Genomic DNA, 19,490 nt, shown 5'->3' with positions numbered 1-19,490 from the left:
CGGAGGTCAGAGGGATGCAGGGCTGCTAGCCGAGGAGTGCAGGCAGCTTCTAGAAGCTGGAAAAGACAAGGAAGTGAATTTTCTCCTAGAGCCTCCAGAAGGAATACAGCCTTGCCAGCACCTTGATTTTAGCCCACTATAGTAGTTTCCTATGGCTGCTGTAACAAATTACCCAAACTGAGTGGCTTAACACAACAGAAATGTACTGTCTCACTGTTCTGGAGACCAGAAGTCCAAAAGCAAGGTGTCAAGCCGCCCTCCGAAGGCTCTTAGGGGAAATCTGTTTTTGCCTCTTCTAGCTTCTCGTGATTCTAGGCACTCCTTGGCTTGTGACCACATCACTCCAATCTCCGCCTCTGGTCATACCGTCTCCTTCTCTTCTCTCTCAAAACCTCTTCCACCTCCCCCTTAAAGGATACATGTGATTGCATTTAGGGCCCACCCAGATAATTCAGGACAAACTCCTCTTCTCCAGATCCTTAATCACACCTTTTGTCATAGGAGGTAATATTCATTCTTTCACCATATAAGGTAACATTCATAGGTTCTGGGGAGTGGGACTTTCGGGGAGCTACCATTCAGCCCACTATGCCCACTGACACTGATTTGGGACTTCTGACCTCCAGAACTGTACAAAAGACTTGAGTCGTTCTAAGCCACTAAGTGCATGGAGACTCGTAGCAGCCTTAGGAAGCTGCTCCACAGACCGATCCCACCTGCCCTCAACTGCACTCTCAGCTGTGAGTCCCTTTTTGCTCTCACTCGTGGAGGTTGCTCTGGCTTATGTTGATTGCTCAGTGGTCTTGGCACTGACCTGGGCCAAACTTGAGGTGGTGGAGTGGGTCTCCAGAGCCTACTTCTGCCAGGTTCCCTCTATGAGAATGACATCACCCGCTCAGATCCACACTGTCAGAACTCTCCCTGGCTGTGTTTGCACATGAAGAAATGAGATGTACAGAAGAGAATCGAGAACGAGAATATTGTGAAACATGTCATGAACTGGGAGGATGGCCCAGGTGGGACTCTGACTGACTGGGGAAGGGCCAGGATCCTTCCCCAAAGGAAGGAAAAGAGTTTCCACGGCACGTGTTTTACCAACCTGTCTCAGAGCTGAAGCACATCTATCCAAATGGTACTAAGCTGTTGATACCCAGGCTAGGAAAGGAAGAATTCAGGACCTAGGGATGTCCCTTCTACTTCTTTCCAGAAGTTTCAGCAAACGTAGGCAGTTCAGCCAGTGATATTGGGCATTTAGACACCTGTAGGTAAGTTGAACTAAGCCAGAGTTTTATTTTGCTCTAAAACAAGTCCTTGCCCCTATGTTTCCATTTCTCCGCTAGCACAGTGAGAAGTGTCTTCCAGGGGAGAGCTCAAAACAAAGTCCCCCAACATGTCAGTGTCTTGGAAATAGTGCTACCAGGGACAAAACCAAATGCAATGCTATTGCAATGGGAAGTGCTTTGCACATGGGTCCTGCATTGGGATTTAAAAGTGACTGCTAGAAAAACTGTAAGTGGATAGGATTCTAATTTAGTTAAAAACTGGGAGGAAAGGCAACGATACGGTCACTGTAGTTAAGTAGCGATGGCAGCACCCGGTTTTCCAACGGGTGGGGTCTTAGGGCTGGTGGTCTGGTGGCAAGGGGTACTAGAAGAGGGTCTTAACGCTGCTTTGCAGAACCAGCACACCTTTGCATTGGGGGTGTAGGTTTCCTTGGGGTGGCTTTGGGAGAGGGGCAGTGCCTGAGCGACTACCATCCGAGTGGTAGAATTATAAATGGCTTTCATGTTTCAATTACTCGTTTCTATCTTTTCCAATTTTCTGTATATTAAAAATAGTCAGATCCCACGTTTTTTAAAAGAAATAATATGTGTGTAGAAAAACGTTGGAATATTCAACAAAACAGCAGCGATTCTTTTTGGGGGACAAGGTCATGGAAGACTTCTACTTCCTGCTTAGTGTGTTTCTGTAATGCCTTAATTTTTTTTAAGTAGGCTCCATGCCCAGTGTGGAGCCCAGCGCGGGGCTTGAACTCATGACTCTGAGATCAAGACCTGAGCTGAGATCAAGAGTAGGACGATCACCCGACTGAGCCACCCAGGCGCCCCCATAATGCTTTAATTTTAAAATACTTTTACAGGCAATTTTGACTTACACTTGCTATCCAAAAAAGGGGGTTTTGATGACCTGTACACTCAAGTTATTAGTTAAACACACATTACTCTTAGACGTTTCTCTGAAATATGGGCAAGTTAATAGCGATTTTCAAGAATTCTTTTTAATTCATGGGAAAGCTAATGCATGGATACAAGTGAGAATGCATGGATTACTAACTAGGGTGAGAATGGGACAAGGGATCCAAAATTCCCAAGAGTGACCTTCAGAGAAATAGCTGATGAGCTGGCGGTCGGCAGACAGTCGTGGAGGAATGCCTGTCCAAGCCCCCGGCCCCCTCTGGGGAAGGGACGGGGGTGGGAGGTTTCTCAGTTGTTTCTCTCAGCTGGCTTCCTGTCTTCAGCAACCCAACTATGGCTCAGATACCTAGGAAAGCTTCTGCGAGAAGCTGACAGGCAGCTTCTTTGCAGAGGCAGTTAGAAGGCGCTGCCAATTCCAGAAAACCAAGCTGAACACAATGTACACATTAAGACGTTGCAGCTAACAGTTCTGGGAGCTCTAAAACAGCTAGTTATTCCCTTGTCCCCCTCCCTCCCCCCGCCCCCAGAGGTCATCTGCTCCAGACAGCAAGCAACATAATGTCCACAAAACAGCTAGGTGCTGGCAGGACCATCTGAGTTCAAAGGATAAGCTTTAAAGATAAAAGGGCAAATTGGACCTTCTTAAATACTCCTCACAGGGCCTGTGTTATCATTGGGTTCCTAGTGCCCTCAAGAGTCACAAGTCCTCTTGAGTTACAACCTTTAGCACATCCCCGAAGAGCTCTGGGCAGAGCGGTGCCTGGCTGGGTCTTGCTAACGGAGCCTTCCCGGCCATAGGAAGTTCTCTGGGCTACAATCAGAGGCTTGTTCCATCAGGGAAGGCACAGTGTACCTGCTGTTACACTGGTAGACTTCAGAAAGATGCCGCATGATGCAGATCAGTTCTCCAGAAGTGTTGGTGGGCAGGGTGGAGGTGCTACAGAGGGAAAAGGGCTTTCTGAAGTCTACCCTGGGAACCTGGCGGGCTCCTAGGTCAGGGTCTGGTCACCCACACCCAGGAGGGCCAGAAACGCACCCTTGGGAGAGGCAGTGCTAGACCAGTCAGCTTTCTTTTCATGGAAGCACAAATTATGTGGTGGGTTTTGCTCCCTGAATGTCTCTGTCTCTACCTTACCGGAAAGTTGACTCTGCCCAAGTGAGGCCTTATTGAATAGACGGTGGTTGTGGTATCTGCTTCCTAGTTGCCTCTGAGAGGAGCTGGTTGGAGCCTTCTCCGGTTCCAGTGCCACTCCCAACCTGGAGAGGAGCAGTCAGAGATCTGCTCTTTCTGGTCCTCTTGTCCATTAGGGATGAATGCGAGGGCTCGTTAGTTTATCATTACAGTCACTGTCTACTCACTCCTAGGAACGACTACATAGGACTGAGGGCAACAAAATACACCTCAGAAAGCCACTCATTGAGCGATGAGCTTATTTGTTGAGCCTCAACTATTTCTGGGTCTGATGTGGATGAGTAAGTCAGTCTTGGTCCTTGACTCATGGAACTTGTTGTCTAGTGAAATGGACAAATAGTAATATAATAATCATACAAATAGGGCACCTGGGTGGTTCAGTTGGTTAAGTGACTGCCTTCGGCTCAGGTCACGATCCTGGAGTCCCGGGATCGAGTCCCGTATCGGGCTCCCTGCTCAGCGGGGAGTCTGCTTCTCCCTCTGACCTTCCTCCCTCTCATGCTCTCTCTCTACCATTCTCTCTCTCTCAATAAATAAATAAAAATCTTTAAAAAAAATCATACAAATAACTCTATAATTATAATCACATTAAGTGCTAAGAGGAAAAATATAGAACTAGAGTGTTTTGAAAGCAATGCCTTTCAACTGTTTAGTAAAAAATATATTTTACATTATAATCCAAGAAATATATGTACACATATAGACATGTTTAATAAAACAAAAGTTTCATTAAACAATTCTTATTCTTACTATGAACTCTGCACTCTGACATTTTCTGGTCTATTCATTTACAAAATGCTGGTTACAACCCAATAAATTGATCTCACAACCAATTAAAGTTTGTGATCCATAATTTGAAAAAGCCTGTCAGCGGGGCCCCAGCCTGTAGTGGAGTTGGGGTGGAGGTCATGAGACACTTCCCCGAGGGAATGACACTTAGGCCCAGACACGCGAGGTTAAGGACAGTCAGCCCAGAAAGTCCAGGAAAGAATGTTCCGGGTGAAAGGGAACAGCATATGTAAAGAACCCTCATTTTACATGAAAGGAAACGGGATCAAGGAGAGATGTGATTTGTTCATGGTCACATAACTCTGAGCCCAGGCCTCCCAACTCCAGGTTCAAGGCTCTTTCATGGACTGCAGCCTATCAGTTGTCCTGTTCCTCTTCAGTTAGTAGTTATGGGCCAAGGACTAATTATTCTCACCTAGGCTGCCTAGGAGAAAAGAGAAAAGAGCAATGGCAGGAGGCTATGTTTACAAAGATTCCATTAAATTCTACATGCAAAACAATGCACGTTAGCTCCTACCCCACCTGGCTTGAGGCCTGTGCCGCAAGCTGTTTGTGCCTTCCTGGTAGGGACTGGCAGGGAGCCACACTCCTGCTCAGTGCTGGCTTTAACGAAACATCATTTACAAAATGGCCAGGCAAAATTTAGTCTTAGCTGAAGGCCCTGGAAAGAATGCAGAGCACTGGCCCCGGCTTTTCCATCTCCCCACGTTGATGCCGGCACCTGACTTTCCACGCGTTTCCACCTTGCTCAGCTCCCTGCTATCAGCCCCCGTGACTGCTGTGAAGGGCGAGCTGCATAAATGGCTCGGTTGTGCAGCCTGGAGGTAATGTGAATCCGGCAAGTGAACTACAGCCCACAGCCATGGGTGTCAGTCAGGGTCAGGGTCAAAGTGGATGATCTAGGAGCACATGAGAAAAAGAGGGGTCGGGAGGGAAGGGCCTCTTTCAAAACAGGCAAGAAGAGAAACAGGGTTGCTGTATACAGACACAGAGTTTGTACACTGCACAAAGCACCCAGGGAGGGGATTTGTGAGGTTGACACAGAAGCCCCACTACACTCACAAAACTGTGTTCCTGGTGTTATGCACAAACAATGAATCATGGAACACTACATCAAAAACGAATGATGTAATGTATGGTGATTAACATAAAAATAAAAAATTATTAAAAACAAAAGAAAAACAAACAAACAAAAAACCCAAAACTGTGTTCCTGGCAAGGGGCTGATCTGCCTGAAGGAAGAACCCTCACTGACAGAGGCCGGAGAGGAATGGTTCTGTAGGGCACCTGGTCAGAGGGTCGGAAGCAGCCAGAACCACAGGACATCACGTTGAAAATGCTGCCAAGCCTAGGGAAGGTCGGCGTCCTCTGGTTTGAAACAGTACTGGTGTGTGGGTGTTTATAGGCTGGTGGCTGGGGGCCACCCTGCAGTGATGAGCTGTGACCACAGGAGCTCTTGGTTGATAAGCAGAGACACCTGGCAGTTTTAACACTTAGCAAGCCAGACTTTGGGATCCTCCTGCATCTTCTTTTCTCCTTCATCAATCTCAGAGTGGTCCAGCCACACTCTGGAGGCACAACCCCCCAGATGTTAAATTAGTTTTTAAAAAATGTTACTGATGGGGCCCCTGGGGGGAGCTCAGTCAGCTAAGCGTCTGACTCTTGGTTTTGGCTCAGGTCATGATCTTAGGGTTGTGGGATCGAGCCCTGCATTGGGCTCCCTGCTCAGTGTGGAGTCTGCTTGAGATTCTCTCTCTCCCTTTTCCTCTGCTCCAACCCCTGCTCGCTCTCTCACTCTCTCGCTCGAATAAATAAGTCTTTTTAAAAAATGTTATTGGTAATACCTGCCCATGTAAAAACACCGCAAACATTACACCAAGGTAAATAATGAAAAGTAAAAGCAGTGTCTTCCAAGTTTTAAAATTAAAATCTTCTTCTGTCAATAACCTCCTTACTACTCATCCCTCATATTCCAAACCTGCCTTCTGTTCTCATTGAGCCTGTAATTATTCTGCCCCCTCCTTCTGCTGACAACCAACGCCTCTCTTAGATTTGTAGCTCTTCCCTCCACCTCTGACCTTAGGGCCAGCTGCTTCAATGCCATCTTAAATTCTGCCTCCTCAGAAACCTTGGCTGAACATGACCCTGCCCTTGCTGCTGGCCACTCACTGCTGCTCCCCAGGGTAGAGGACTTCAGAGACTGAGCCTCTTAGGGATCCCTGGGTCCAAGTCAGCCCTCGGCCCTGAACAAGACTTCTATTCATCTCTCATACGCCCAGGCTCATTTCTTACAGCGGTTAATTCAGACCTTCAAGACCTCAGCCCTACCTCAACAAGTGGTATTGGCTCCATTTCACTGAGGAAAAGGTCTTTTCTTAGCAGGAATGCCACTCATCTCCCCTGGGCTTCACCCTGCAAGTCATGGGTAGAAAGAGCCACACCCTCTCCTCCTACCAGTCTCAGTGGAAGGCAACCCTTCCCTCCTCTGCAAGGTTACCCCTTCCCTGGTGTCCCCAAGATCTTCCCCATTTGCTCCCTTTCTCTCTTGCACCCAAATTACTTTCCTCAAATAACTCCTTCTCCCTTCTGCCATTACACGTGTTCAGATCTCCTTATTATCAGCAAGCATTCCAAGTCAATCCCAAACTCTTACTCAAATTGTAAGCTGGCTGGATCACCATGGAGAACAATGCGTAATAAGCCTAGTACAACAACAACAACATGGAGGCAACCTAAATATCCACTGATGGATGAATGCATAAAGAAAATGGGGTAACATATAGAATGGACTATTGTTCATTCATAAAAGAGAAGGAAATCCTGCTATTTGCAACAACATGGATGGACCTTGAGGGCACGGTGCCAAGTGAAATAAGTCAGACAGGGAAAGACAAAAACTTGTATGTGGAATCTAAAAACACCAAATTCATGGATACAGAGACAGACTGATGGGTGCCAGAGATGGGGTATGGAGGGTGGGGGAAATGAATGAAGGTCAAAAAGTCAGTCCTGGGGATATAATGCACAGTGCAGTCACTGTAGTTATTTACTGTATGGTATATTTGAAAGTTGCTAAGAGAGCAAATCTTAAAAGTTCTCATCACAACAAAAAACAATTTGTAACTATGTGTGGTGATGGAGGCTAACCAGACTTGTCCTGGTGATCACTTCACAATACATACAAATATCGAATCGTTATGTTGTACACCAGAAACCACTACAGTGTTATGAGTCAATTCTATCTCGATTAAAAAACCCCTGCAGAAAAAGACCCACAAATACAGAGAGCAACTGGAGGTTGTCAGAGGAAGAGGGGTGGGGGAATGGGCCAAATGGGAAAGTCAAAACCAAAACAAAATCCAGCATTGTTTGTACCCTTTGCCTCTGAATTCCACTGTATGGGATATACTCTGAAGAAATAACCCACAAAAGAAAAATAGTGGCTTGTACAGTGATGTTCAGAGCAGAGATATTTATACTTGCAACTTGCAAAATGTTGGAAATACCCCAATTGCCCAATAATAGATTGATAGTTCAGCATATTTTGGTTATTGATATAATGGAACACCACAGAAGGAATGGGATATTTGTTTTTATTTTTATTTTTATTATTTATTTTTTAACTTTAATTCCAGTGTAGTTAACATACAGTGTTATATTAGTTTCAGGTGTACAATATAGTGAGTGATTCAACACTTCCATATAATTACTCAGTGCTCATCAAGATGAGTGTACTGGAATGGGATATTTGAAGTGACACATACATGGATTATGTTGATACAGAGAAATCTGCAGATGAAGCAGATTTTAATACAGAAAAGTTATATAAGCAAAAAATGCACTCATTAAATTTTTATATGCATTTGCTGATAAAGAAGAGAATTACACTAATAAAAAATTTGATCTTGCTGCTTCTTCTGGTAACTACTTTTCTGCCTTTTCCTGTTGCCACTCTCTGATGACCATCCATTGCCTCTGTTGTCCCTCTACCCAGTTCCCCCCTTTACACTACCCAATCTGGCCTCCATCTTCAGTCTTTTACTGGACTCCCACCCTCAGCAATCATCATGATTTTCTTCTGGATAGATCCTTGAGTCTAGTTAAGCCGGTGACACTGACTCTCTCTTCTTGACATCTTTCTCTTTTCTCTTCCCTTGCTGAGGAACCATCCTAACTTCCCCACACCTCTTTGCTTTTTTCCTAATTGTGGACAGTTCTTGAAGCCTATTACTTGGAGCGCTGGTCTTGGTGCTCTGTACCCCAGCCTTCTGGACAGAGCCCCTTTCAGGGCAGCCATCCCTCTGCGCCGCTCACTCTCAGTCTGTAGCTCCATCCCAGCCTCACCCTCGGCTTCTGGTTCTATGTGATCACTCCGCTTAGAGGTCTCCAACTGTCACCTCTGGTTCTCCACGTCTGAAATGAAACTTCTCTCCAAATTATCTCCTCAGCTACCTAACTTCTGGCTAATGTCACCAATGTTGTCCCAAACTGTCACACCCTCAATTTGGTAAGGGTGACCTGCTTATGGTCCTCATCACATTCACTCCCAGTCATTCCTTGGCGGACGCCTTGTCTCTTGGAAAGCCCTCTCTGCTGTCCTGTCTCCTGAAAGCCTGCTTACCTTCAGGGCAAGCTCAGGCTCTGCTTCCTTTGTGAAGTCTTTTCCAGTTACCTCAGTTCACAATGATAATTTTCCTCTCAGAATCCTTGTTGAATTTAGACTCTATAGTACTAATGACACACAATGCACTGTTCTTTTCATTTCTTTTACCTGAACTCTCTTACTCATCTCTCCTCTGGTGGACAGGATCCTGCATCATCCAGCTCAGCCAGGCCCAGTGCATCGCCCTCTCTGAAGCCCTCCCAGTTCTCACAGGCTCAGGGTCACTCCCCTTTCTGGGTTACCAAAGCACCCCTTCCCATCACTGCTGGAGTTTCCATCCCCTTGTATTATAGTGACTTATATCATTTTTGTCCAACTCTCAGCAGAATGTTAGCCAAGTTCCTTAAGCACAAAGACCACTTCTTACACAACAAAGCACCACAGATGTGTTGCTGACATCTGATGTTGTCAAATATACTGGTCATTCTACACATGCATCTTATCTTCCAAGCCACACTATGATCTCCTCATGGAGATAGGTTGAGTCTCATTTCTTTTAAATCCCATGGTGACTAAATACAAAACAGAAAGGACCTGGGGAGTACGTGTTGAGGGTATATTTAGAATAAAGCCTTGAGAAGAAAATATGTAAATGTATATGAATAACCTATAAACCTGGAAACTATATTTTCTGGGGAATACAAGTCTTTTTTTTTTTTAAGATTTTATTTATTTTTTTGAGAGAGAGAATGAGATAGATAGATAGATAGAGAGAGAGAGAGAGAGAGCGGAGGGTCCGAGGGAGAAGCAGACTCACTGCTGAGCAGGGAGCCCGATGCGGGACTCAATCCCGGGACTCCAGGATCATGACCTGAGCCAAAGGCAGTCGCTTAACCAACTGACCCACCCAGGCACCCTGGGGAATACAAGTCTTATCTAGTCTCAAAACACTGCACCTTTTGCTATTTTGGGGCCAGCATAACACATCTCTGTACTTTTCAGTGGTCCTGTCACTTAAAGGTGGTAATAGGATGCCCAAACTGGAAGCTTTCAACTGTGAACTCTACCCATCGAAAATCAGAATGAATCAGAGACTAAATCAGAGAGTCTCTGATAAGTGGCAATAATCTACAAGGAAGGGGCTGGGGGTGGTGGCTGCCTGCCAAGAGTCTGGTACTGCAGAAAAGTCTGGCTACACAGTGCATAATTATACCAGGGGAGATAAGTCTTCAGGGAAACACTCCTCACATGGGAGGAGATATTTAAAATCATCCAGTGGTCCAAGGCCTGCCCCTTTCACATGGCACAACACACGTTAGTCCAACTATGATCTTGCTGACTCAGAGCAGCTAAGATTTCATTTCCTACCAATCAGGAAACCCCATTTAAATGACAAGGTGACCAGGACAACCACACCCTCAAGAGGAGATGAATGCCTCTCTGACGATCACTCTCGCCAAGTGGGGAGCTTCTCCAGCTAGCCATACCCAAAGAGTTTTCACTAATAATCCCAGGAGGCTAGGAAGGCCTCCACCCCATCTGGGACAAATGTTTGGGTAGTCAGAACCATCTGGAAAAAGAGGCAGATTCTGCTCAGCAAACATTTACGGCAGCACTGTGTGACAGGCCACACGTCCCTCAGCTCTAAAACCTGGATGCCCAGTGCTCTGAGGTGAGCAGACACCACCACTAGTGGAAGACAGGAATCAGTCCTCTGGGCGGGGCCATGGAGGCAGCGTACAATGTGTGTGTGGACAGGAAAGATCAGGCGAGAGGACAGCTACTGGGCCAGCCCTCCCTTCATAGCTAGGAGCTCCATGGACCCGGTGTAGTGAAGAGGGAACTGCCCAGTCTGTCCCTGCGGAGGGCTTCTGCCCATCAGGTGGCTAGTGGCAGGCATCCAACCTTCTCTATCCTTGGAGGAAGAACGACCTCTGAGCTGATGGCTGAACAGAACATGGCCAAAGGCAAAGGGAGGAAGGAGCCTGCGGCAGGCTTGAGCACAGTCTTTCAGAAAGAGTTCAGATAGGTATACAAGCAGCAAAACCTGAGAGCAAGCCTCAGATAAGGTCCCCAAGACACGGGGGAACCGGGAATCCAGAGAATCTGAATAGACATGGGGGAAGAAAGCCCACCCCAAACAGAGCCCTGTTATACAGGGTTTTACTGAAACCTTCTGATAAATTTAAACAGCAAAAGGTAAGAGGCAAAGAAAACTATCTTAAAGTACTTTCTTTTTAGGGCGCCTGGGTGGCTCAGTTGGTTAAGCGACTGCCTTCGGCTCAGGTCATGATCCTGGAGTCCCGGGATCGAGTCCCGCATCGAGTCCCGCATCGAGTCCCGCATCGAGTCCCGCATCGAGTCCCGCATCGAGTCCCGCATCGGGCTCCCTGCTCGGCGGGGGTTCTGCTTCTCCCTCTGACCCTCTTCCCTCTCGTGCTCTCGCTCTCTCATTCTCTCTCTCTCACATAAATAAAATCTTTAAAAAAAAAGATACTTTCTTTTCATAAATTTTTTTTACAGCTCATTTGAGTCAAGAGAGATTACTTCTCTGGATGATGGACTTGGGCATTTCTAGGCCATGTTTTTTTTTTTTTTTAAGATTTTATTTATTTGACAGAGAGAGACACAGCGAGAGCAGGAACACAAGCAGGGGGAGTGGGAGAGGGAGAAGCAGGCTTCCCGCCGAGCAGGGAGCCTGATGCGGGGTTCGATCCCAGGACCCTGGGATCATAACCTGAGCCGAAGGCAGACGCTTAACAACTGAGCCACCCAGGTGCCCCACTAGGCCATGTTTTTAAGTCACATACCCACACAATAATACTCCATGTTCTCTTTCAAAGAAGAAATAAAGTAGTATCTAAAGAAACACCTTTGAGATGTGTTTTTCATTAATCTTGACAATGGTGAAACGAAATAATAATAAGTAGATTAAATATCTTGTGATTTTCTTAGAGATTACTCTACTATATGGAATCTATAAAGCACTGGCTTAAAAGTTTTATAATAGGGGCCCCTGGGTGGCTCAGTGGGTTAAGTGTCTGCCTTTGGCTCAGGTCATGATCCTGGGGTCCTGGCATGGAGCCCCGAGTACAGCCCCACCCCCCATCGAGCTCCCTGCTCCTAGGGGAGCCTGCTTGCCTGCTTCTCCCCCTCCCCCTGCCCCCCAACCCTGCCGCTCATGCTCTCTCTCTCTCCAATAAATAAAAATCTTAAAAAAAAGTTTGATAATAAAAGTTATAATTGCTAACACAGAAAAGTTTGGAAAATAGTGAAAAGCACTACCAAAACAACATGTTCACTTATATCCCATTACTTCAAGATTATCATGTATGGTTGGCAAATGCTCTGCTAGTACTTTTTCACATTTTTCTTTATAAAAATGGTATCATTCTCAACATACTATTTTACATCTCTTTTTCACTTATTATATCAAAAGTTTCTGGTATCAACAAATATCCTAAAAGATTCTTAATGTATGTTCAGTGTGTGTGTGTGTGTGTGTGTGCGTGCGCGCATGCACGCACATGCATGTGCACTGGTGCAGTATTTTATCTGGGTAAACCTGACCAATCCCTAATTGTTGACCCTTTAGTTGTTTTAACTGTTAGATATTATTAATAATGTTACATTAATAAAAATCCTTGTACAGTATTTTTGTAAACACCCTTGATTTTCTAAATATTCTTAGAATCATAATTTCTGATTTAAGGATGTATGTTTTTTTTAAATTTTATTTTATTATGTTATGTTAATCACCATACATTATATCATTAGTTTTTGATGTAATGTTCCGTGATTCACTGTTTGTGCATAACACCCAGTGCTCCATTCAAGGATGTATGTCTTTTTAAGGCTTTTGATATACATTGTCAAAATTACTGGTCAGATTTGAAGCAATGCTTCTTGCTCAGTTATTTTAAACATCACACAGTGGTATGTATCTCCCATACACAGGAAACAATTTCAGGAAAAAAATAATTTTACTTGGAATTGAAATATTTTAATAGGTCAAGTCCTATTTACTTCAGGCAAATAAAGCATTCAGAGCTCAAAACGCTAATGTTATGTCATGCCTGTTTAGCAAAGTTGGTAGGACATGATGCTAGTGAGAGATACAGGGCTTAGGCTAGTATTGGCTGGTCAACTCAACACAGAGGAAAAACCATCCTTGTCAACAGAATGTCTCACCAACCTTGGCCAACTGTCACAAATTTGTACTCTTGGCCAGAGGGAAGATTAGGCGATGGAATGTGGATTACTCAGCATAACCCATCCTCACTCCTGGTTAGCAAGCCAAAGCACGTGTCCAAATGATAGGTGTGTCTTCTTTCTATAATAAATAGGACACCTGGCTAGGAAACACAATTGACCAACTTATGGGAAGATTAAAGCTCAATAATATGTAATTATTTTGTCAAAGATCATCTATTTCCTAGGAGAAGCAGTTACTGAATGAGCTGTGGGCTCTATCGGCTAGGTCTGATCAAAAACACAGCTAATGCTAGAGTGTGTCAGCACTTCAGCCGGAGGTCCTTTAAACTTCAAGCCTTCCTTTTTTTTTTTTTAATATTTTTTATTTATTTATTTGACAGAGAGAGTGAGCACAAGCAGGGGGAGCAGCAGGCAGAGGGAGAGGGAGAAGCAGGCTCCTTGCCGAGGAGGGAGCCTGATGCGGGGCTCGATCCCAGGACCCTGGGATGACCCGAAAGGAAGGCCCATGCCTAACCGACTGAGCCACCCAGGCGCCCCTAAACTTCAAGCTTTCTTGATGTAAAGTAAGGGGCACGGATTTTTCATAAAGGTCATCTGGTCAGATGGCATTTCATCAATAGTTGAAAATTAAATTAGCATATTGGAATAGTAATGATGACTTCAACTGGGCAAGAGGAGGGACTATTCTTAAGAAGGGAAGGAAAACAGGAGAAAGAGGTGGGTAGGCAGCAGGTCAATGAAGCATCTTGGGCTGCCAGGGAAGTAGCCACTTTGGAGTTTCCTGCCCTCACTTACGACTGACTTGGTGCAAACTGGCTTGGCCTGCCTGAGGGAAGCAGTCTAACCCTATCTGCCTCTTGTATTGAAGGCTTCAAGTAAAGGCAAGGCCTTCTTCTTCTTCTTCTTCTTTTTTTTTTAAGATTTCATTTATTTATTTGACAGAGAAAGACATAGCAAGAGAGGGAACACAAGCAGGGGGAGTGGGAGAGGGAGAAGCAGGCTTCCCTCCGAGCAGGAGGCTCGATCCCAGGACCCTGGGATCACGACCTGAGCCATAGGCAGACACTCGCTTAATGACTGAGCCACCCAGGTGCCCCAAGGCAAAGCCTTCTTTTGTATCAAAATGTACTCACTGAAAAACAGCCGCTGCTAACTCTATTCGTCTGCATGAAATTACAAAAACATACATGCTGCTTATAACAATTCACATATAGAAGCACATAAAGTAAAAGTTCTCCTTTGAATCTCCCTTTCCCTCCTCCACACCAAAATTCTTCCAAGAGGTAAAACCTACTGTGTTTAATCCCTTTTCAGTCTTTAGATGCCTATACCTTCGTATTTTCTTCCCAAATGAAATTTATATGAATTTAAGTTCATTTGTGTTCTACCTGAATGGCTTGCCTGGCTCCTTAATTACTGGGTAGTCTCTGCCTTTGACCCCATCTGGAAATGTTGCCATCCCAAACGACCTCCCTTTACTTCTCTTCACTAGAAAGGAGGTTGCCGAGCAGGGTTTCCATCCCTGCTAGGATGGAAAGCTCCTTTGCCTGGCCCTCCAGATCTCCTGGACAGATGCAGAAGCTGACCCGAGCAAAGTCACGGAGGAGAGCTACGCCTCTAACAGAAGAGAAAGTGAATGAAGGCCATGGGAGATTTAGTCACAAGGGAGAGCCCAGCAGCTTTTTCATTTCCAATTAAGCTTGCTCCCCAGACTGGCCTCCCCAAATGGAGGACTAACCGCCCCCATGACATACACAAACACACCAAGTCTGTGCTCTCCCGGGCAAGTGCTCCTGCCCTGCTAGTCTTTCAGATAACCAGGTCAGCTGAATACATGGATACAAAGGGGCATTTCATATACTCCTATTTTGGCAGTTGGAATAACACTGCAAGTGCCAGGTCTTCATGGGACAAATCTTCTCTCTGAGCGTGTCAAACACCAGGAGAGTGCTGCTGGGCGGTGGGGGCTACTGAAATGAGGGTCCAAGATGGACTTAAGACATGATACAAATTTGTATTTTTTTAAATTCTATACCCTAGCAACAGGAAATCGTGATTGTTACGTCTTATTAAGCAGGCGTGCTGCATACTTTCTTTCATTTCACCCTCATGACCACCCTGCAAAACAGACAGTTATCATCCCAGGCTTTCAGGGGAGCAATGGGCATGCAGAGGTTCCACAGCCCCCCAAGGCCACACAGCTAGGAGGTGATAGGACCAGCATTTGAACTCAGGTCTGTCTGCTTCCAGAGGCCAGACGACCTCACTTTCTCCAGGAGAAAGGTTAGAAATCTCCCTGGGGCTTCCGGGAACTATAGAAGGTTCCAGGCTGGGAGCTGGAAGATAATCCAGTTTACTGCTCCTCTTGGCCCCTCCTGGCCCCCTGCACCCTGCCTCTTGGGATGCAGGGGCCTCACAGATGCCAAGTTGAGAGGCCTACAAGCCCCCACCTTCACATTTATTTTATAGTAGATGATGCAAAGTTTGGAAGGGAAAACCTTCCTAGAGTCAGAGTGTGTGAGGCAAAATTATTATTTTTAAGGTGGCAAGAATATTCAATTAGACAGTGTGACACTAGATTTTACCTAGCTCTGCAACATCTCTGACAATAAAACAAGTCCTTGTCTACAGGACTAATTACAGACTACTAAATTATTTTTATTAAAATCCTCTGAATACTAAACATGAAGGATGAGACAATGTAGTATTGCAGACTAGCTCTAGAAATCTGGGTGCTAATCCTGACTCAGCCACTAATAACCACCAACATTCATTTGTACAGTGTACACAGTTTACAAAGTGTTTTCACATACTTTTTACATTAGTTGGGTGACTTTAGGCAAATCGCTTAACTCTTGGTGTCTCATGTTAGAATCTGGAAATGAGAACATTGAGCTATATCATCTGAAGTCCCCTCTACTTCTAACATCGTACAGGGGTTGGGCATGTACTTTAGGATCTTTATAAATGTATCTGTAAACAAATCAGGGCAAATGCATTCTGCTTGAGAAAAATAATATTTTCTGTTCAGCCTCTGAAAGATGTTACCCTAGCCAAATTCATGTATAGCTCATAAGACATTGCTGCCAGTTAGTTGGCTCAGCTTCTGGAAGATACCATAATAAGGCCTTGGGTTGGATTCCCACATAGGAACTTTCCTCTGTTCAGTAGCCAACTACTGTGCCTAATGACAGTCAATTGTCTTACACACATAACCCCATAAAATGGGCTAACTTGGAGGAAGGACTTGGAAGAAATCCGTCCTCACAATGCATGCACTGTCAGGATGGTAGGTCAGTAATGGCATCATCACACACCCAGAAATATTATAAATATCACCCTTCCTCAGTTCTAAAACACACAAATCCCTCCTTCAAATCTTGCCACGTCCTGGCTACTTTACTGTTCCCGAAATTAGGATGTGCCTTAGAATCAACATATATATTTTGATCTGGTTGTGTTAAATTGTTTTACTAAAAAGCGTTGGTAAATTGCTGGTGTGTCTTAGAATCAAAGGGATATAATGCTACAAAACCACCATATAGATTACATAGATTTAGGTCTAACTTCATTCAAATTGTGTCCCTCTCCCTGATCTTAACAATTACATTCAGTAACAACTGGATAGGCAACATTCGAGACATAGGCATTAGTCTGTTTCCCAATAGTAGCCATTTAAAAAGCATTCCATCATTGTCTCATAAAACACTGGTATGGATTTCAAAGGCAAATTAACCCATATAAAAACCACTGTGATGCTCTGAAAATGTCCCGTCCCAGAGCAAACTGGAAAGGGAACATTTTACTCACACCCTCCTCATCTATCTAGCCTTGACACATTTTCTTGCTTCTTAATTCACAACCCTCCACCCCAGTACTATTGCTGATTCCCAAAATACACTCAGCCCAGGAGGAGCAGCTCTCCGGCACAGCTGTCTGCTCCTGCCCTGCCCGGGTATTTCGGTGAGCTATGCAACACAGAGGACCACACAGAAGGAATGTAACTCTCAGGCCCCACAGCTCCCATCACCCCGCAGGCAGGTGCATCCCGCCAAACCCCAGACTGGCATTCGAAACAGAAGAAACTGCATTGCTGCATGGGGGCTGTAGTTTTCCTGAACTTCATCTCTATGTTTAAAACTAGGGCAACAGCCGTCTTTGCTACTGTAAACTAATCTGATGGGCATGGGGGTGGGGAGTGGCTCTGAGGAGGCTGCCAATAGGCCATGATTGAGCAAAGTCAAGGAGCAAAATCATTGTTTCTCACTGTTTGCAATCCCCAAAACTGCAAATTAGTGGGTCCTTCGCCATGATTTTTAGAAGTAAACTATCTACTCCTTTGGCAGCCTGGAGTAAAAAAATGCAAAGCCTCTTGTAGGGTTTAACTGCCTGATATTTACACATATTTGCTAACAGTACACTGGAATCTGGAAGCCAAAAAAAAAAAAAAAAAAGAATCAAAGGATATTGGCAGTGAGGTACATGCATAGTAGTTAGGAGCCCTCGAGTTGAGGCACGTTTATTAAGAGAGCCCTGGCTGCGAGCACCAATTCTGACTTGAGCTCAATTTCTGCTGGAAAAAGAAAACAGTTTGGGATCCTCCAAAATCAGGGAATGCAGGGTGGGCAGGTGGATTGGTAGCAAACATAACCCAGGGAATTGTCCAAATATGCTGGAACCCCTATCGGGTGACAGCCCCCACAAAGACTCACAGCTGCAGGAGGTGGGGGGTACAGGCCGCAGACCTATACCACAGAGAAATCCTGGTTCTTCTCCTTCCTCTTCACTCTGCACGTTATGTTAAAACTCACTGTCACCCAGTCGGTGACTGCATGGAATTTACAGGTATCAGAGATTAAGTCCTGCCACAGCCCCTCAACAAACAGTAAGCACTTGCTATGGGTGATATCAGGCCTCACATTATACCAGGGTTGTACTGCAAAGTAAGTAAGTAAGTAAGTAAGTAAGTTAGTAAGTAAATAAATAAATGCATACTAAAGAGTACCGCAAGATGCTTCTTCACAACACACTGGAAGCGCAGGAACTTCAGCTCCCCAACTCAACCTCCGCACCCCCTCCCCCCCGCCCCACTCCCTCTAGTTCTTCTCGGTAGCACCTGCCAAGGCAACAGCCCAGCCCACTAGAAGGCCACCATGCACCAGCGGGTGTTCACTAAACAGTAGCCGATCATCATCACGGGGTTGAGTCCTTCTCAGCAAAATCTATTCTGAAAGCCCCAGAAGCTCTTAGCAGTCAGTCAGAACTGTCCAGACCTGCTTCCCCACACCAGTCAGGGCAGGACTGTGTGGGTAAGAAACCTGAGGCCCCAAGGTTTGGGCAGGCAGAATGCTCCCCCCTCCCCCAAGTCTCCCCTCGCCCTCTCCCTTGTCACTCTTTTTCTGGCATATCACTGGGGAAAACCAGAGAGGCCGGAGGTGTCAGGCCCAAGAGGAGTAAGGAGAAGCGACAAGGGCGGACCGGAGGCAGTTTGGGGCGACGCAGGGGGATCAGTCCGGGGTGGAGGTGCGGTGGCGCCACATCTAGTGGGGAAGGAGCCCCCGAGGTGGGTCCGGAGGGAGGGCAAGGAGGGGGAGTGGCTCGAAGGCCTGACGGCCGCCGCGTGAACCCCAAGAGAGAGGGACGGAGGGAGAGAGGCGGCGGGGGTGAGGCGCGGTTGGGGGGCGGGGGCGCGGGTGGGGAGGCGAGGGGGGCAGCCGGGTTCCCCTCCCCCAGCCCGGGCCCGGGCCTCCCGCTGACTCAGCCCCACGGCGTCGGTCGCCTCGGCCCGGACTCACAGTGCGCGAGGCTGCTCCGGCGGAGGCGGCGGGGCGGGGGACAGGCGGCGGGGGCGCTGCGACTGAGGCTGCGGCTCCGGCCGGCGGCTCCGGGGCGAAGGGTCCTAGCAGAGGCCGCCGCGGTCTCTGGCTCAACGCACAGGGACTGCGGGGGAAGAGAGCACTGCGCAGGCGCGATGCGGCCACCGCTGTCAGTCCGAGCGGGGCGGGGCCAGGGCACCCGCCGTCTCCAAGGCAACTGGGCGGCGAGGGAAGGACAGCCCCAACCTCCACCTTGTCTTAGCGACGGCGGCGGGGGGCGGCGGGGGGCGACGAGACAGTCCCTCTACATTGCCATAGCAACAAGGAGAAGAAACCGCCTCATAAATTTATGGTGGTACCGAGGGAACGCTCTTACCTTGTCACCATGGCAACTGGGGACAGCCCCTTCCTTTTTCCTTAGCAACAGGGTAACAATTCCTCCACCCTGTCTAACTAATCACAGAAGGAACAACCATTTACACCTGATTCCGTAGTAGCCAGATGACGGATTCCTATCTGCCTCACGGCTACTGCAAAGGAAAAACTGGAGCATATTTCTTCTCTTTTAGCAACACGAGAGAGCTAAGGCCGAGTATCTCCTCGCGGTTTATGGTTTTTAATCACAGCCCGTTACTCTAACCTCCAAATTCAATTTTTTTCCTACCTGTGTTAAACGTACC

At 46.4% G+C, this 19,490-nt stretch overlaps 1 protein-coding gene across 2 annotated transcripts in view; it reads right to left on the bottom strand.

Moving 5' to 3' along the window:
- Window positions 1–18,929, bottom strand: part of MAPRE3 (microtubule associated protein RP/EB family member 3) — a 53,289-nt gene extending 34,360 nt beyond the window's left edge. For both annotated transcript variants that reach the window (XM_028099668.2, XM_028099669.2), the window contains exon 1: window positions 18,790–18,929. The gene's annotated coding sequence lies outside the window, so the exon portion shown is untranslated. The remainder of the gene's footprint in view (window positions 1–18,789) is intronic.
- Between the last annotated feature and the right edge of the window lie 561 nt (window positions 18,930–19,490).

The sequence above is a fragment of the Eumetopias jubatus genome, unplaced genomic scaffold (genome assembly GCF_037043125.1).
Source record: "Eumetopias jubatus isolate StellerSeaLion01/CBP00866 unplaced genomic scaffold, mEumJub1_p1.0 scaffold_9, whole genome shotgun sequence".
Classification (NCBI taxonomy): domain Eukaryota; kingdom Metazoa; phylum Chordata; class Mammalia; order Carnivora; family Otariidae; genus Eumetopias; species Eumetopias jubatus.
Note: the sequence above shows the minus strand (reverse complement) of the source record. Positions and strands in the feature narration are given on the sequence as shown.